Source organism: Myxocyprinus asiaticus, chromosome 6 (genome assembly GCF_019703515.2).
Source record: "Myxocyprinus asiaticus isolate MX2 ecotype Aquarium Trade chromosome 6, UBuf_Myxa_2, whole genome shotgun sequence".
Taxonomy (NCBI): domain Eukaryota; kingdom Metazoa; phylum Chordata; class Actinopteri; order Cypriniformes; family Catostomidae; genus Myxocyprinus; species Myxocyprinus asiaticus.
This window is the reverse complement of record NC_059349.1, coordinates 22,435,524-22,453,013: the sequence shown is the minus strand read 5'-3', so window position 1 is coordinate 22,453,013 and position 17,490 is coordinate 22,435,524. Positions and strand designations below refer to the sequence as shown.

At 37.5% G+C, this 17,490-nt stretch overlaps 1 long non-coding RNA gene across 1 annotated transcript; it reads right to left on the bottom strand.

Moving 5' to 3' along the window:
• Positions 1–2,103: 2,103 nt before the first annotated feature.
• Positions 2,104–5,585, bottom strand: LOC127442416 (uncharacterized). The gene is made up of 3 exons (XR_007897480.1): positions 3,197–5,585; positions 3,051–3,101; positions 2,104–2,883 (listed from the first exon to the last, which is right to left on the bottom strand). It is a non-coding gene; the product is annotated as an uncharacterized LOC127442416 (long non-coding RNA).
• Positions 5,586–17,490: the final 11,905 nt, after the last annotated feature.

Below are 17,490 nucleotides of genomic sequence, written 5' to 3'. Positions count from 1 at the left end.
GAAGGTGACTTTATTGATGCTGATTTGGTGGCTCGTTGGAGAATCCCTACCTCCCTTCTCCAGAAACCTATCACAGCGAGGGGATTTAACGGCTCCATTTTTGCCCAAATAACCTATGTCACTGACCCTGTAAGCCTAGTCATCTCAGGCAACCACCGTGAGGAAATTGTGTTCTACCTCCTTAAGTCTCCTTGCACCGCCATTGTATTGGGGCATCCATGGCTGGTTAAGCACAATCCATCCCGTCTCGTCTCTTTGACTGCCTTAGTGGTAAGTCGTTTCCTGACACGATTGTGCCTGGGGACGTTGTGGTGGCTGCTGTGTCCTGGGGGGTCGAGGGATAGGTCAAGGAGGCTCTGCAAGGGGTGACTGTTCCGGTGGGGTGCCCTGATGGTCTGTTGTTAGTTCCTGAGCCATTGCGTGCAGCTGTGTTGAAGTGGAGTCACTCATCGAGGCTGGCCTGCCATCCAGGAGTATGGAGAACATTGGCTTCTGCCTGTCAACGTTTCTGGTGGCCCACCATGGTCCAAGATGCCAGACAGTTTGTGGCGGCCTGCTTGGTTTGCGCCCTAAATAAGTCTTCTAACAAGCCTCCCGCTGGCTGCAATCTTTGCCCATTCCCTCCCACCCCTGGTCTCGCATTTCCCTTGAGTTTGTTACTGTCCTCCCTCCATCCAAAGGCAACACCGCTATATTGAAGGTGGTTGACCGTTGTTCCAAGGCGGTGCACTTTATTCCCCTTCACAAACTGCCTACTGCAAAGGAAACGGCACTGGTGGTGGTCGATCACGTCTTCAGGATTCATGGTCTTCCGACGGACGTGGTGTCTGACGGGGGCCCCAGTTCGTTTCCCACTTTTGGAGGGAATTCTGTCGTCTGATTGGGGCTACTGCAAGTCTGACTTCAGGATTCCATCTGCAGACCAACGTGCAGTCAGTGCGGGCCACCCAGGATTTGGAGCATATGTTTCGCTGTCTGGCGTCACATAATCCCGCCTCCTGGAGCCAGCAGCTCACCTGGGTAGAATATGCACACAATAAACTTCCTGTGGCATCTACTGGTATGTCCCATTTTCATTGTTCACTTGGTTATCAGCCTCCTCTGTTTTCTTCATAGGAATCTGATGCTGCTGTCCCCTCTGCCCAGGCCTTTGTCTAGCGGTGTAGGAGAACCTGGAAAAGAGCCAGAGAGGCCCTTCTACGGGCAGGGAGACGTGCCAAGGTGGCAGCAGACCGTCGTCGGACTCTGGCGCACAAGTATGTCTGTGGGCAGAGGGTATGGCTATCCACTAAGGACCTGCCTCTTAAGGTGCCGGCACGCAAGTTAGCACCCAGGTTCATAGGGCCATACTGCATCTCTAAGGTCCTGAGTCCGGCGGCGGTGCGGCTCAGACTCCCGTCTGCTCTCAGCTGTGTGCACCCTGTCTTCCATGTCTCTCGATTTAAACCTGTTTTTTCTCCCCTCTGAACACTACCGTGTCTGTCCCATCTTTTTTTTTCTTTTTCTCTCTCCACTCTCCCCATCTCCCTGGCTGCTGGACAGTGCTTATCTTCCCGCCACCTCCGGCTTCCCCGCTGCCATCTCCCTTTCCCTTCTCCCTGCCACCACTGCCCATTGCTCCCCGTCTCATTCACCATCATCCTTGACCTCCTGTGCGGACTGCTCTTGGCTGCGTGTTACTGTTCCATGGACTTTGTCTATGCTACCTGCGACCGTCATTGACAGTGGACCTTATCCAGTCTATCCCTTGCTTCTGTTTGTTACCCCTTGAATTCCCGTTTTCCCAATAAACTGTGTAGTACCCTGCAAATTGAATCCTCTTCTTTCTGAACCCTGACAATATCGTCATGGCAAAGAAGTTGTAAAATTGGCTACAACTTTACACAGAAAAGGTTAGTAAGCAATTTTATCACACTAAAATCATGTTAACACACATATTGCTTACATCTTGTGGCTATATTTTTGAAACAGTGAGTATTTTAATGTTTATGGATTGGCCCAATTCACTTCCATTGTAAGTGCCTTACTGGAACCAAGAATTTAGCTTTTTTTTTTTTTTTTAAAGAAAAGGGGCAAGTCAGAATTAATTTATGTGGTAATTAATATAATTTCACAATACACACCATTTCAATACAGCTTTAAAGAAAATTATGCTTTAACAGAAAAAGAAGCTTTAATATAGCAGTGTAGTTTAATGAACAACATGATTATAAATTGTGCCTTTAAATAAATAATTAAATAAATAAGTAAATAATAATTGTATTTAGACCCCCAGTGAGGAAGCTAAAGGTGACTGTGGCAAGGAACACAAAACTCCATAAGATGTTGGTTAAAGGAGAAAAATATCCTTGGTGGAGAGCAGGCTCACTGTAAGGGCCAGTTCCCCTCTGGCTAAACAGCATGAATATAATGCCAATATTAGTTATTTATGTATAGTACAAGTCTTGGTTTAAAATAGTAAACTAAGTAAGTGTTAGGGGCCAATATTTAAACAAAAAGATTTAGCATGAACTGTACGATTAATGACTAAAGTCTTTCCATCCTAAATTATCTGCGGAAGTGCACAAAGATGCGTCGTCCTTTGTTAATTGGCTGATGAAGGCTACAATTAATTTATTATCTATGTATTCCATTTTAAGAGTGTAGTCCATCCTTTGACCAAGGTGATGTAGGCAGAGATCAGTAAGGTGCACTGTAGTTCGACTGTAAGCTTGTGGCAGATTAATTTCCGGTGTAGTCCTTCTGAAGTCCAAGTTTCAGGCAGTGGCCAGTGAAGTACCCCATGTCTGACGGTTGGTAATGGTATCAGATCATTCTCTGTGAAGTCTGAGGTGATATCTGGCTGGCACAGGCTGCAGTTAGCCATCCTCACTGTTTTGTGTTCTGTAACAGTTTTAATGTAACTGAAAAGCCATTAAAGAATCCATAATACATTTTCAATAGATGTGTGTTGTAGAAACATTTTTTTTTTTTGGCATTAAATATTTTAAAAAGGGTATTCTTTTGAAATCAGTGTCAATAATTAGCTGGTTCCTATTGAAACAACTTACCCCGCAGTGTGACACCCACTATAGGGTGTTCAATGAGCTGTATCTTTATTCCTGGACAATAAAGTTAGAAATTTTCATTAGGCTATTTGTAGTCTAGACTTAAAATTATGTGTCTATACAAAAAAGACTTTAAAAAATAACCCAACCTGAGAAATATTCACTGGAGTAAGAAGTGTGACAACTAGCCCCTTCCAATTCAGAGGAAATGACCAATAAAACATGACATAAACTGTTATTATAATGTTAAAAGTATATGAAATAGAGATTAAATTATTGTTTAAAACAATAGTGCAAATCTCCCAATGCATGTTCACAAAGATGCAACAGAGTTCCGTATAAGTTTGACAGCGTCCGCTTCTCACCATTTTTCACATCCATTTTTATTTCTTCCTCCCTCTCTGTGTCTTTGCCCTGCAAGCCTCCCACAGCTTGTTAAATCACAACATGTCATGCTGCTTGATTGCAACAGTCAAGATCTAACATATGCCACCTGTGAGTGTGCTTAAAAGGCTGTAAATTATATTAAGCCTATAAAAAAAGATCAGCTATCACAGGCCCGTGATGGACTGAAATAATTATGACGGGTCTTGCTTTGACTGTAAAGCTCACGTAAGACAAAGAGACAGAGAGGATGAATGATCGAATAAAATTCCATATGTACCCTAAGGAGATGGTGTGTGTGATTCAGTGCTACAGCCCCCCATCAGCAGACAGATGTGGCTCATCATGCAACCATAAACAATGGCTATTACATCATACAAGCCATTATGTCATTAAACATAGTGGATATTGAAATTAATTTGTTGAACTTCGTAAACTACTTTGTACTTTTGTACACGCACGGGTATTCCGAGCTCATTTAGTTTTTTATTCGAATATGAGATATTTATGGGAATTTAGCATATTTAATAGGTGTCTTAAACTACTATGTACTTATTTTACAAAAAAAAAAAGCATTTGATACAATGTACTTATGTACATACATGTTGTTATATTGTATTTATTTTGAAGTACCTGCATGTAATTATAAATCTACCCCAAACCCTAACCCCTAAACCTAACTCTAACCTCTAAACCTACCCATATCCCAACTTCAGTAGCAGCTAATGTGAATTTCATAAAAGTTTAACAGAACAACACACATAAATAGTAAGCACATTTCATCAAATAGGCCTTATTAATTTTTTAATGTTAGTACAAAATAGTTAGACACCTAATATAAAGTTTCTTTTGTATAATTTTTAAACAAATGCTCACCACGTACATTGATCATTTTAGTTACAAAATGCTCTCTCTGCGATGTGACTGTTCCAGCAGTGACATGATTTAAGAGTAGGCTCAGTTAATTAACTCTCAAGCTACAGATTTCATTACCTGCAGAGCTGATCAGGTTTGATCAGTATCTCACACTCACACATATAGTCTGGGTTTTCATTGTGGAGGTGTGCTGGTCAGTGGATAGTGAAAAGACAATTCAAGTATATCTGGCAGGCAAGAGTGAAAGGACACCTGTTCGTTTCATGAAATTATTTACTCATGCTTGACCATTCCTGTTTTCCTAAATTTTTTTATCATGAAAGTTTTATATTCTCTTAGGTGAGAGAATAATTAAATTAGAGCACAAGTTACATGTAAATACTGCTCATTATATCCTTTTATGTGTCTTTGAAAAATATGCCACTAAAATACACAAATCCTTACAATTTCTAATCATTAAATCTTTAGGATGATGCTACTTAAAAAAATAAATAAATAAATAAAGCTGTTGAAAATTGAGGTAGGTACCTTTGCAATAAGGAAAATGTGTTTACTGTAACATGTAACCATTAATCATAAACAATTAAATCATAATAGCCATCACTATTTATTGCAGCATATTAAGAGAACTTTGGATAAATATGATAAATTGATATTTGAAAATGATCAATGTACATACATTATTGTTATGTCTCTCTTTAGATGTCTAGGGGTATAAGAGCATGTAACACATAAGTGATAAGGTTAACTAAATTAGGAGAATAAAATAAAAATAAAAACGGTTTCAGTTACCAATAACTTGCATGATGGAATGAAACAGGCAGAGAAAGATATGGGTTACTGCTAAACATAATTTCTTTTTTTTTTTGCAACAAATCATAACAGTAATACACCCAATCGTTTTTACAGTGCAGTAGTGAAACAACAAATACTTATTTACAGAATATATACAAATGATAAAACAAAGACAAACTGGACACAGAAGTGAAGGACAATGAGCAGGGCTAAAGCAAAGAAAATCAACAAAACTAAAAAAATCGGCTACCTTACCTCTTTTAAGACCTAAGCTAACAAAGAAAATAAAGATATGAAAACAACCTCCAACGTCAAAACAATAACTAAACTATGGAAGCCCTGAACCGCAAGGTGAAAAAAAAAATAACGGTGAAAAAAAGAAAATAAAAAAGTGTCTCAGTTCCTTCCTGAGAATAAGTCTTAAATTTTTTTCTCTCTTCCTAAAAATTTTTTTTCTCTCTTCCTAAATTTTTTTTCCTCTCCAAATTTTTTTTTTTCTCTCTTCAAAAAAATGCATGCGGTACCAACCTTGGCCACCAGGTGCTACTATCAGTAAACGTAATCTTATGCTTTAATGCTTTCTCTGTTGCTATATAGTTGAATAATACATTTATTTAAGGATTTGCAAACCTTAATCAAGACAAAATCAGGTTACATATGTTTAATATGGCATTCATTGTCATGTAACAACTGGAATAATTTTTTTGTTTGAAATTGTTGGTCTTTCTAAACCATCTATGCTGTTTGCTCAGTGTTACATGGTGGAAGCGAAGGAATGTATTGAGGAAAACGGGAAACATGGGGAAATTATTATTATGTCTGTCCTTTTGAAGTGTTAGGGGTACATCTGGTAATGTTAATATTGATGCAAGTAATCTAATTTCTAAAGGAAAAGATCATTTATAAATGAAATCCTCGCGACTGAACGGGGATGTCATGTGCAGACTTTCATGGTAGAATTTAATTATAATAATGTATAAAATATTTATTATTTATGTGTTTTGTGCTTATAGCCTAATGGTTATTTTAAAGATTTTTTTTTTGTTTTTTGTGTAGTCTAATTTATATTATCATTCAATTCTTCTATTCTCACTTTGCACTTGGATCCAATCTTTATACGTCCCGTAACAAAACTATACACGGATAAATCAGATCATGAAACAAATACAGTACATTCGTGAGTAGTGAAGGGTTTCTTACACAATGATATGGTACTGAAAAGAAGAATATGTTTAAAACAAAACACCACTGTATGATCTCAGTATGTAATAATGATAATAAAATGATTCCTTACTATTTTACCGATGAATGGATGATCATGAAAGAGTGCACACATCCCTTACTGTTACTATAGTAAAGGATGTAACTTCTATGCGTGATAATAGGTGCCAGGTAAAATACACGCTATAAATAACGTATGGTCTAATTTTACATTTTGTGGTTTTAATTATTAGTAGTTTAGCAACTTGATTCATTCATACAAGAAGTGACCTCAATACAATATGTAAACATATTATTTCACCTTAAACATTTCATTTTAATAAACTAGGTGGAAAATGTATTCATGTGATACAATTATATTTAAAAACGTATTTTCTTAAAAGTCTCCTTCAATCCCTGAAAGTATCTCCAGTTATATCTCCATTGCAGTTGTCTGGTTGAATGTGTGTTTAGTCTACTGACTCATGCATTAACATTACCAGATGAACACCTAACACCTGAGAATGAATTAAGTTGCTAAACTACTAATAATTAAAACCACAAAATGTAAAATTAGACCATAATTTTATCAAATATATATTTTAATAAAAATCTTCCCCCCGGAGGAACCCAGGGAGCGATAGGCCTACTATAGGTGATTCCTCACCCCTCACCAATTTGTATGGGATGAGCATTTTACATTGGTGTAACTGTCTAGCTCATGTTTAGACAGACCAACAATTTCAAACTAAAAAATTATTCCAGTTGTTACACGACAACGAATGCCATATCAAACATATGTAACCTGATTTTGTCTTGATTAAGGTTTGCAAACCCTTAAATAAATAATAAATGTATTATTCAACTATATAGCAACAGAGAAACCATTAAAGCATAAGATTACATGTTACTGATAGTGGCACCTGGTGGCCAAGGTTGGTACCGCATGCATTTTTTTTGAAGAGAGAAAAAAAAAATTGGAAAAGAGAAAAATAAAAAAAATTTAAAGAGAGAAAAAAAAAACATTTTGAAAAGAGAGAAAAAAAACATTTTGAAAAGAGAGAAAAAAAACATTTTGAAAAGAGAGAAAAAAAAATTTAGGAAGAGAGAAAAAAAATTAAGACAGGCTCAGGAAGGAACTGAGACACAATTTTTTTTTTTTTTTTTACCGTTAATTTTTTGTTTCCACCTTACAGTTCAGGGTTTCCGTACTAAACTACACTAACTAAACAAACATAAATACAGAGGGTAGCACCCGCTCCTTACCTGGTGTGTTTAGACAAATTCAGACACTACGTAGTGCAGTGTAAATCACGTGACATGCTAACCTATCCCTCCTCTCTGGGTCCGGGAAGTTAGCTTCAAACGAGTGATGCAATGTCACAACAAATTCACCAAACAACATAAACTTAGCAAAGAAAATGAAACCATTAACAAACATAACTTTAACAACAAAATGGTTGTTTCACTAATAAATCAGAGAGGCTAACACAAAACAAGTCCAAAGACAACCGAGAGAAAAACAAACCTCTCTCCTCTTCTTCTTCTCTCTTCGTGTTTTGGCGGGTTGCAAACAACTTTTAAAGGTGCATACCGCCACCTACTGTACAAGAATGTGTATCACCATGTCACTTAGCTCATATTCTATTATTCAATCTTGTACTTTTTAAAAAGGTAAAAAGTGCCCTCCTGATCTCTCTTATTCCTTCTTCCTCCCCTTCTGTTCCCAATACCCCTTTTAGATCCCACACCCGTCCTGTTTCTCTTACTTTGTCATGTAAGTTCCTTCTATCAGATTCATATATGGTACAATGCATAATGACATGTTCTACATTTTCTTTATCTCCACAGTTAGCACACTTATTACTATTTCTTTTCCATAGAACAGCCAACGTATTATTTACGAGTCTTGTTATTATTATTTCCTCTCTTCTGTTCTTTTCTTTATAGATCTTTATTTTAACTGATTTTTGAATTTTATAATATCTCCTTCCTTTCAGATCTTCATCCCACTTATTCTGCCAAATCTCCATTCCTTTATTCTTAATCAGGGCTTTCCCTTCTCCTTTTCCTAATGTAATTGAAATTGAGATTTCCTTTTGTAAAGCTTTTTTTGCAAGCAAGTCAGCACCCTCATTTCCTTTCAGTCCCTCATGAGCTGGCACCCAACAAAACTGCACATCAATACCATCTCTATGGATCCTATACAAATTTTGAAATAGTTCTATGATAAGATCTTCTCTATCACTTTTCCTCGATTGGATGTTTCCCAAAACAGCGATTGAATCAGTGCATATAACCACCCTATCCGGTTTAACCTCTTCAACCCATTGTAATCCTATTATGACTGCCACTAATTCTGCTGTATATACTGATAAATAATCGGAAAGTCTTTTAGCTATAGTTATTTTAAATTCAGGGATGTATACACCAATTCCCACACTCCCTTGCTTATTCTTTGACTCATCTGTGTAAATTTTAAGGTAGTTGAAATACTTATTTCTTACATATAAACTTGCTTTGTTACCCACTTCATTCGTTTGCCAATCTCTTTTCTTCTCTAATATATTAATATCTACTTCTGTTGCTGGATAAAGCCATGGTGGAATATTACTAATTGGGGTAGTCCTAGTGAACTCTATAGCCTCCAAGCCATATTCACTAGCTCGATGTCCATCCAAATCCACTTCTCTTAAATTTGAGCCTCCCTCCTCTAGTCACTTCCAGGTATTTATACAGAGAAGGCGAGTCCAGACTGGTTCCTTGGGGGGTGTTGTCACGTTAACTAATGATGATTGATGTGATGAATAACCAATCACAAAACCTAAGAATCATGACTGTAGAGAATGAAAAGAGGAAAGAAAACAAGCGAAATACGCCGCAGAATGTAACAGTTATGTAACATGTAAATATTACAATTAGAGAAACAATTGTTATTTTTCATTAGTTGTTTATACAAACATGCAGTCTTGTATAATGATTTAATTTCATTTTCAGCTTTAATATGCATATATGAATATTTTGGCACATTTAACACATTTTTCCAAGCAAGAGGTAGGTGATAAGTGAGATATAGGTAAAAGAAAATGTCTAAAGTTCTAGTGGTTGGCAGTTTAAAAAAAAGAAAAAAAAATCGACTGACCACAAATTGGTGCTGTCCAAAGAAAGTTTGTATTGTTGAAATAGTGGCTTTTCAAAGAAAGTGAGGGGGCAGGGCTGTTTTACTGTTATGGACTGGCCAGAGCAACATATACTTAGCTGCCATTTAGCCGATGCTTTCATCTGAAGTAACTCACAGTACACTAATTGCAGGGACAGTCCCCTTGGAGGAACCTGGGGTAAAGTGCTGTTCTCAGAGGCACAATGGTGGTACAGCAGGATTGTAATCTCAATAATGCTTTGCTTCTTAATTCACCTTTATTTCTGACTAAACCTGTAATCCTGATGTTGGCCCTGATCCTTAACCATGAGACAACCACCATGCCACTCCACTTTGGTTGCAGATTTTACCATCCAATAACAGTATCCCAAATCATCCAATGTTTTAAGGTATTGTGTTATAGGCATAATAAAGAGCTTTCAGGTTACTTAATAAAGTCATTGGTCTTAAAATGCAAATCTCTCTTTTATCGCCCAATATTTGCAAATTTTGCAACTAACACATCAGATTTTTTAGATAATTCATCACTGTGTTAGTATCCTTACTTGTTCTCCAGCATTAAAGTATGGCAATATAAAACAATCAAACAACAAGGATTTGGTACCTAATAATGTGTACAAGAAGTCTTATTTGAGACAATTGCTGGCATAATTTATCTCGTTTAATTGGTCCTTGAATAAACCAGTCAATCACTTAAAGATGGAATTAAATCTAGGGGTCTGTTTGTAGATGATTAAAATTTAGGTATGCATCAGCGCTTTAGTCAAACATGTGGTTAACGCCTCCAGACGTCTGTGCTACCTGTTTTCACATTCAAACTCATCTCTCCCAGTTGGCCAAAAAACTCCTGAGCACACCACAAAGTGAAAGATCATCATCTGTTCCTCACTTAGATCATCTGTTATTCAAATCTACATGTGCTCCATCACCTACAGTACGAGCCAGAGACTCAGGCATTAATGGACACGGTAGTCTGTTATGGCATATTCAATATTCAAATGATGCAGAGGTCATGGGGTTCAACTCATTATGAGTAATGAGAAAAACACATTTGCATGGCTTGTATACAATGTGTTTCTGTCATTGAATGTGTTGCATTTTGGGTCTGTCCATAAAGGGCTGGGCATAATGAACAGCTGCCAGGTATGTCTGTAGTTGCATTGTTGCCATAATTGCAGTGATATCCCATAATTAAATTACGGAAAGCTAGTACACAGCCAGGAAAAAAAAAGACCTTTAGGCAACTTATAAAATAAAAGTTTTTAGAGGAATATTTCATGAGGCATTCTGGTAAAAAATAAAATATAAAAAAGAAAAAAAGAAAAATAAAAAGGCTGGTTTTTTTATTTATTTTATTTGCCACCTGTGAAATTTACTTACAGTGAGTCAACTTCATGTGGTATTTGCATTTCAGATATTATATTTCTCTACGGAGAGAGTGGTCTTATTCATAAAGTCAACAGTTTCTTATCCCTAAAGGCTTAAATCTCAAATCATAATGAACTACAGTTGAAGACTCTAAAGACAATCTCATCTTACTTATTTCTAAAAACCATACCAGTAGATGTTGTGTGTGTGTGTGTGTGTGTGTGTGTGTGTGTTTTTTATTCTATAAACAGGTTTTCAAATATTTAAGAAAAAAAGTATGTGAAAGCAGAAATGGTGGCTGCATTTTTATTTGCATTTAAAACTACATTTATATCTATATATTTTATATATCTATATTTTACAACTATTCAAAAAGACCTGTAAATTCCTTATGTCATCAGACTGATCTCGCAGTGAAATCTGAAATAGTAGGTTGACTTTTTTTTTAGCTAAAATCGTCTCTTTTTACCTAAATGTAAAACACTGCCACCAGTGGCCAAATGTTTTGGGCGTATGGGCACGAGTGAGGTCCATTTACAGGGTGTAATATCCATGGAGGGGCGCCAAAAGCGAGTTGTTTCCAGCTGTACAGGTGTAATACAGTGAAGAGGAATGCATATTTTATAAACTGTACACCCCAAACCAAACCCCAAACCTAAATCTAACCATCAGTGGACTAAAAATGCAACCTCCGAATCGCGCTCACCAATAATTATGCAAATGCAATTACTTCCTGGTTTTAACACGGGATCCGAACCCAGGTCATGCTAATGACACAAAATCTTCTGGTCACGCCACAAGAAAAGGTAATCACACTGTAGCCGATGCAAAAATGTCTGATAGTTGATGGTGCTTGTAAGTGAGTCAGCACAATGTGGCCGATCCTAGGGTACCAGAACTTTCGGAAACAACATGCCGATTTCCTGTGTGATCATGTTGCAGCTATCATTGTTACACTGATGTCATGATTATAGAAACCCGATTTCTATCTTATCAAGCCTCAAGTTGAGTGAAATATGTTTATACAATAATAATAAAAGAACAAGATTATTTGAGAAGTTTAGTTATTGTTTTTCATTTGTGGGGCAGGTCTTATCCTGGTTTAGCAGTGAAAGCAGTCCAGCCCACAAACTCCTGCCAGATATATAGAAATCAAAGTCACTATTCCAACAATGACTCTGGCACAGAAATCAAAAGTAATTGTGTCTGATCGAAATACACAGTTATTTATGTTCTGCCTCCTATGCGATTTCAACATTCTGACAAATTTGTGTGTATTTGAGCATCTAAAAAAGACGAGGTGACATATGGGAAAATGTGCCATTAAGCTGGCAGGTGGCTCAATTATCCTCTCCCCAGCAATTAGGCAGCACAAATCGTCATCTTCAAGGGCATCGGCAAATATGTTTTCTCACTTGTTTTCCAGCAGGATGAGTCAGCCGCAGCCAGCCATAATTTTCCCCGAATTGTTTCCAAGCCCGAGGATGACATTTTGCAAAACTACAAACTTCCGGCGCTCGCACCTAACAACTTGTGGAGCGTGGAACGGCTTTTTGTTTACACCCTGCCAACAGCAAATATCGGACAAAACTGCCTATTTGCACTTGGCAGAAGGAAAATGTTCACACCATCCCCCGCACACCATGCAGATCTAGCAAACAGCAGTTTAGGAAAATACTGCACTAGTAGGATAAGGCTCATTTTTCCTGTCTGATTTAATGATGTGTTATTGTGAGACACATATGCCGACCCGAGAGAGGCCTCTGAGATACAGAGGAAAAAGCTCTCCCGTGCTTTGTATGGAATTGTTGTCTGGGATCCACAATGATGATCTATCTCATCAGAATGTGGAGAGAAGGTCACATACAGTCATTGACGCTCGAAAGCAGGAAATGCACACCGCTATATGCTCTTGAATGCTCCAACCAAAACCCTCTGAGCACTTATGCGGGGAGAGCTGCTATCGCAGCACATTTAGACCCTCACAGAAATAAATGAAAAACTCTCTAAAGCTATATAGGCATTCTGAAATAGTGTCACTAAATATAAGGCATTAAAAAGTCTTAGTTTGATCAAGTGAGTACTGAGTATGCTGGAGGTAAAACAATCTCAGTCACAATTGCAATGTAATTGACTTTATGACCTGGGTCTCCTCAGCAGCTCATCCTGGCTTTGACCTCCATCGTAATAGCAATAATCACCCAACAGACGTGATGTGTAGCAAGCCACAGGCATCTGATCTGACCATCTGCACTGTCCATCAGAGCATCCAGATCCTCATCAGTGTTAGATGTAGGATATTCCTCAGAATGGGCAGATCTTGCAGTGTATAGTACAGAAGAACAGATGGGGTGTAAATAGTGACTGTTTCAGGTACAGTATGTCATACCTTCATAACTGACTGTCTGATGCATATTGTACACAAAACTATCTGATAATCAACAGTTCGAATCTGATTGACTTCTATGCAATTTACGGCTGTCGGTGTGCACCAGTTCAAGTCATGTTTACAAAGTGCCAGGTTAATACAAAAGGTGATTTTGAGGATGAACTAATCACTGGATTCATCAAAGTTAGCCAGGTTAGTGGCATCAAGTTTTTGAAAGATATTCATAGTTTTGCTTAAAGCATAAAAACATTGTTAACTTGCATTGTTTATCCCACAATCTAAGCATTACTGCATATTTCGCTCATATTCGCATATTTGCTCATTTCATCAGTGTTTTCTGTACAGCTGGCCGTGGACTGACACTGAGTCTATTTCAATGTCGGTCAATTATTGTGGTAACTATTTCAGAATAACCTGACCCTAAATGGAATGTATAAACAAACAAATATGGGTTGCTTTACATCAAATGTAATCTTCATAAAATGGCACCTCTTTAACACACCTTAACTTGACAATTAACCCTTTAAGCTCTGAAGGTGTTATTAAAGATTTCCTGTTTCAGTGGCATGCCCAAAATGAAAGGCTTACAACTCTTCAGAAACAACCAAAGAGGGTCGGTTGTTTGGTATCATTTTAAAGAAAACTTTTCAATTTTTTTAACGATATAAATTATGATAAATTATGAGACTCTCAGCCTAAGAATCTGCTGAAAAATTGAGGAAATTTTTTTTGGCCAAAAATGTCTCCAAGTGTCCAAAACTCTCTCCTAACAAATAAAAACAAAATAATTGTACATAAAAACTAATTACTCATGCAACTACAACAATGAGTAAAGGTATGCACTTTCTCCAAAGCATGTAAGCATGAGTAACAAGATCTCATTCAGTTCCATTCTGTGTCATTTGAGCCATCATTGAGTCTGTGTCATATACTTGGCGCCATCTACTGGTGGCCATATGTAATTAGAGTGAACGATCCTCTCTGCCTACACACCAATCAGCCACAACATTAAAACCACCTGTCTAATATTGTGTAGGTTCCCCTGGTGCCGCCAAACAGCGCCAACAGATGCAGATGGAAATGCCTTGTTGATGAGAGAGGTCAACAGAGAATGGCCAGACTGGTTCGAACTGACAAAGTCTACGGTAACTCAGATCACCGCTCTGTACAATTGTGATGAGAATTATAGAATCTCATAATGTTATTCTGACAAGAGGGTTGGTGCTGTTTTGCCGGCAGGAGGGGGACCTACACAATATTAGGCAGGTGATTTTAATGTTGTGGCTGATCAGTGTATTTGAATGACTTCCACCTCTGATTGCAGCGATCTGAATCCTAATACGATTGATTTAGCGTTCCATGATGCTAGAAAATGTACTACATAATTTCTGATGAAGCCATCTGATCCAGGAAAGCTAACATATTTTTAGCCAGATACCACAATATGTGCTGTGGGCACATTGTGAATTGTGTGAATGATCTAATAATCTATGCATTCGATTATGTAGTGTGTGGGCTCATTTTAACGAGAATCCCCTCTAAGTAATGGTATGTGATATTTTGTTTTATGTTCCTTTTTTTTCTTGTGTGAAGTTATAAGCGAAAATGCGGCTTATAAGCAACACCTGTTTACATGTCACATGTATGTCAAAGACATGTACTTAGCTATTACTCGCTATATTTTTTCTTTGAGTAAAACAAATATGCTGGTTTTATTGTACTCTCTTGTGAGCTTTCCAATGACATATGACACATGGCTATTTGATCAGTTTGATGGTTTTACTGATTACAAAAATATGTACAGTGCAAATGTATTAAGAATTATCAAAAAGGAACACTTCTGATTTGTCTGCAAATGTCAAAGCACTTGTTCAATTTTGGTCATAAAGCCTACATGCATTGTAAAGCACAGATTCTATGCTTTTAAACGATACCTATTTTGTGTTGGTCAAGACTGCAGTTATTAATATTTTTATAATAATTTTTTTCTTCTGCTGGCTGGCCAATTGGAGCTTAAAGGGTAACTATGCTTTTTGCACTTACAAAAATCTGCACACACTTCTGCTCTAGCCTTTCTCTACTGTAGTATTTATTTATGGAAATTTGGTTTGGTAGCAGCACTACTTGTATTTTATGTTATATTCCTTGCTTCTGCTTGTATTATATTGTAAAATATTCTCATTTGTAATCCTTACGTTGCTTTGGATAAGATCATCTGCTTGATAAATCAATATAAAACATTAAAGCAAGTAAATGTGTTGATCAGACAGACCCTTCCTGTCTAAATGGCCGATTCTTGACCACAATAAGCTGCATGTGGACCAGACTTATAAAATATAGGTATATCTGAGAAACTGGTGGTGGTTTAGTGCTTAAAGCTCTGAGATAGGAACAGTTTGAGTTTGCAGATTCAATAACAGATACAGGTGACTCATGAACTGAAGAGTTATTGACAGAACCCTCATTTCTGATCTCCACTGTGACCTTGAACAAGGCACTTAAACCCAGGTTGCTCCAGAAGGGTGCCATGCAATTAGAGCATTGAAAGTTGCTTTAAACAGGAAAAAAAAAAAATCTGATAAATGACAAGTACAGAGGAGAGGCCTTTAAATCAATGAGATTTCACCAGCAAGTGACAGAGGTTCTGCTCTGATACCACCACTTTTGATATTAGCCCTGTCAGGTCACTTGTCCTCAAATCTGCCTGGTAGAAAGAATTAAAGAGATTTAAAGAATTAATGTAATTTCTTACATGCGGACATAGGCGCTCCACTGCAGCACAAAGGAGACATTTGCTTGGGACCCATCTGGGGCTTTCCACTGCATGGCTTGTCAGTCCACTGTGTATTCCACACACATCACTGGAATTGAGAAGGTTAGCAGTGAATCACAAGAGCAGAGCGACAGGCAGATGGAGAGGGAAGGAGGGGCAGACAGAAACACAGGAATCAGATAACTTGACATGTGTACCTTTAGGATTCAACACATTTATTTTAAATGGACTTGAATGGTGGTTTCAGAACTCAGTGTGTTTACTGAACTGACCTTTTCATGACCCCTTTGTATGTGGTAGAGTTTTCTCATGGCCATTGTCGCTTTTGGCTTGCTCACAATTTTCTCTAAATCTGCTTTGAGACTATATGTTCAGTGAAAAGTGCTATTTAACTGACTTGACTGATAGCACCCATTTCAAAGTGTAATAACAATTTCATTTAATTTCACTTGAACTTCAGAAGAATTAAAAACAACCCAGCTGTCTGTCACCATGTCGCATGCTTGTTACTCTGAGGAATACCTGAAATAAATAATGCTAGATATCTGTGCGCATGTGAGTGCTCAATAGCACAACAGCGCCCTCTGCTGTTTAATAACACTTCACACAAATGTATTTTAAAGGCATAGTTCACCCAAAAATGACAATTCTCTCATCATTCACTTACCCTCATGCCATCCCAGATGTGTAAGACTTTCTTTCTTTTGCAAAACATAAACAAAGATTTTTAGAAGAATTTCTCAGCTCTGTAGGTCCACACAATACAAGTAAATGGTGACCAAAACTTTGAAGCTCCAAAAAACACATAAAGGCAGCATAAAAGTAACCCATAAGACTCCAGTGGTTGAATCCATATCTTCTTAAGTAATCTAATACATTTTGGGCGAGAACAGGCCAAAATAGAACTTCTTTTTCACTGTACTAATTGCCATTGCAGTCTCCAGGAATGATCATGATTTACAAGCTCAATTGCACTTCCTAGGGCTTGACGGATGCGCAGAGCACTAGATGGCACTAGGAAGTGTGGTTGAGCTTGAAATCATGATTGCCAAGGAGACTGTTGATGTCACGTTTTATAGTGGAAAAGGAGTTATATTTTGGTCTCTTCTCATGCAAAACCGATTGGAAATCTTCAGAAGACATGGACTAAAACACTGGAGTCATATGAATTGCTTTTTTGATGACTTTATCTCCTTTTTGGAGCTTCAAAGTTTTGGTCACCATTCACTTGCGTTATATGGACCAACAGAGCTGAGATATTCTCCTAAAAATCTTTGATTTGTGCTCTGCAAAAAATAAATAAATAAATAACATCTGGGATAGCATGAGGGTGAGTAAATGAAGATAGAATTTTCATTTTTGAGTTAACTGTTCCATTAAACGTCGAGTCCTCTTTTTTTCCTGCTTTGTATTATCCCAAATGGTACAAAATGAGGTATCAGAAATGTCTAGAGCAAAAGAGCAAAAGGAAATAAAATGTTATGAAATAAAATGATTT